A 2746-nucleotide genomic window follows, 5' to 3' on the forward strand; every position below is an offset into this window, starting at 1 on the left:
GGGGGGGGGGGGAGGGGTTGCATCCCAAAGTCACTGCTCCCCTTCTCCAGTTGGCACATCCTTACACATCTGCCTCTCTGACCTGTACCTCCAAAACCACTGCTTTCACTGAATTCAGTATTGAATTCCTATGAAGTGAGCTAATCTGGGATCGATTTGACAGTTCCTGTATTCCCTTTTTTAACAGAACAAAGAACTTAAAGCAGTGCATCTACCTGGGAAACTTGAAGACAAAATGCCAAGTGTCATCTTGTATTAAGCTTGGCAGGAAGCCTTCTCTGCCCAAATTTCTGCAAGTCCACTTTTCTAAAGACCTGGCCACTACTAACTTTTAACACCAACTAGAAAAGGAAATGTGAGAGGCTTTCCTGTATTCCATGATACCTTGCCTCTTCTAAAAGTAACTTAAGCTAACAGTCCCCAGAGTCCAATGGAAGCTCCACTGTGGACAATGGATGGCTTAACATGAAACCTGGAATAAGGAGACTATGGGTAGGATTCTGTATCTCTTTATGGGCCTCAATGAAAGTTTTCCAGTTCGGGAGAGTCATCCATTTAAACCCTGCAATTATTTCATTAATAATTTTAATGCTGACAACTCAGGGGACAGCAAAATTTTAATTGGCTCTAAAACCTCAATGAACACCGCACCACCTGTAGACTTTCCAACAATTAACTGATTGCCAACAACCTGCAATAATCTCGGTCTCCATTTAGCACAAGATAATAGCATGTCCCATATTATTAGCTATCACATTATGTTTCTGCTGCGCAAGTGCCAAGACAAGGTCCTTGCAGTTCCCCAAATCTATCTTTCTCCTCCTAAACTTCTAAACCCACTTCTGGATATATTCTATATTGCCATGACAATCGGGTCCCAGAAGTACGCAGCTCTGTTCCTGGGCATGAAATAGTCATCTATGAAGGGATCATCTGCCATTAAAATGAGCATTAGCTGTGTCCACATCATGCAAGCTGTTACATTACTCTTATCTGCAAGACATTCCATCAGTCTTCTCTGGTCCCCAGAAGCTTCTGAAATGCATGCCAATATCTCTTAGCTATGGCATATGCAGAGGCACAAAGATAAGACACAAAATAATATAATCCCCCACCCCCCAAACAAACAAACAACCCCCAACCCAAAACCTGTCTTCATGAAAAGCGGAAGCTCTTGATATTCTTGATAGTTAGGGGAAAGGGGTTCAGTCTTTGCCTGCACATAATAGCACAGTACCACATCACAAACTAGGTTACTAGGACTTGGTTCCACATTTTAGATCACTTGCTTCCACAATCCTGAAGAAGCCAAATAGCCCCAACAGCCATAGGAGACACATAGGGGAGGTATGGGGGACACTGGTCCTCGCTGGCCAGGGAGTAGGGTGCAAAAACCGGTGCCCCCCCTGAGATTGTGGGGGCGCTGAGAGAAGCACCAGTGGTACTTCTGGTTTTGCTGCCAGTACTTCCGCTGCCAGTGGCAATCAGCTACCGGGGACCACCCCCCTGGTCAGCACTGGGGAACCCCCCTCAGTTGGCAATCAGCCACTGGGGGTCTCCTGCCCCCAATCAGCAATCAGCCACTGGTGCCCCCCCATGGTATCAGGAGGCACCAGTCACCCATGCCCAAAGCACTCCGTTACTGCAAGTGTGGAGCAAGCTAATGAACTGAAGATGCTGAGTAGAAGGCCTAGTAGCTGTACTGCTTGTGATGGACACAAGCAGCACCTGTATAAGTCCAGATGTGATGGGTGCATGGTGAAGCTGAAACAGGCCTTTCCAATGCTGCCTGCTAACTACAGGGTATAATCACATGCTTTTCAAAATGTCATAAACTTATCCTGATATTATACAACTCCCCTGCTGTGGGCTTTGACAATGTAATTCTGGAGAAGTAAGGTAGGTTGCTGCACTATGGGTATGCACAATACCTAGAGTAACTGCACACCAGTGCATGGTTATTTAGTGTCACTTACTACGCATTAGCATACTAACACTGTGCAGTAGGCAATTGGGATGGTTTTTGCCATGACACACTGCTGCACAGTGTTATTAGGCTAATGCTCAGTAAGTGTCTCGTGCCCTTTGAAAAGCGAAGTGGGATCCCTCCATTTGCTCCAGGTCTTCCCTCCACTGTCTTTGTGTTTCTTTACTGAATGTTAGCATTTGAGTCTGTTAATAGGTAGGCCTCCAGGCCCTGAAAGGGATCTACTGGAAAGGCAGTAGTTGTGCTCTTGAAAATTACTGCTGTAACGTTTTGTCCTATTTTGAAAACTGTTTCTTCTTAGCCAATGCCTGCAATCAGTAAGCAAGGCTGCAATTTACCCAGGTAAATCAAATTACTGTATCATGTGTTAGAAAGATACTTGTGTTCAGGGTAGGGTTAGTTACAGCTGTCAGTTAGGCTTGATATTGTTAGGGCAATAGCCCAACTAAAATGGGCCAAATACAATTATTACATTTAGATGGGCATAATTTTATTCATCTAGCAACACAGGAGTATTGTTCCTTAGTCCATGGTCTAATTTAGGCATCTAAATATAAAGTGGCCTGATTTTCAGAACTGCTGAGCATCCACAAATCCCACTCCAATGCCAATGCTCAAGATCTCTGAAAGAGCAAGTCACTAGATGCCAAAGAGGCTTGCTCTGTACCTTGTCCCCCTGCATCCACATGGAATCCCACTTATCTTATAGTTTCATACTTTCTAGGGTCGGAAGGGACCTGAGCAGATCATCTAGTCCGC

The 2746-nt window shown here is 44.9% G+C and overlaps 1 protein-coding gene and 1 long non-coding RNA gene across 3 annotated transcripts in view; one reads left to right on the plus strand and one right to left on the minus strand.

Annotated features, from left to right (window-relative positions):
* PCDH11X (protocadherin 11 X-linked) overlaps positions 1–2746 on the minus strand; it is a 1731112-nt gene that overhangs the window by 1125368 nt on the left and 602998 nt on the right. The window lies entirely within an intron of this gene.
* LOC109300632 overlaps positions 1938–2746 on the plus strand; it is a 26109-nt gene continuing 25300 nt past the window's right edge. Inside the window, exon 1 of the long non-coding RNA XR_002098283.1 lies at positions 1938–1950. This is a non-coding gene — a long non-coding RNA (uncharacterized LOC109300632). The remainder of the gene's footprint in view (positions 1951–2746) is intronic.

The sequence above is a fragment of the Gavialis gangeticus genome, unplaced genomic scaffold (assembly GCF_001723915.1).
Source record: "Gavialis gangeticus isolate Ggan-Ray unplaced genomic scaffold, GavGan_comp1, whole genome shotgun sequence".
NCBI lineage: Eukaryota > Metazoa > Chordata > Crocodylia > Gavialidae > Gavialis > Gavialis gangeticus.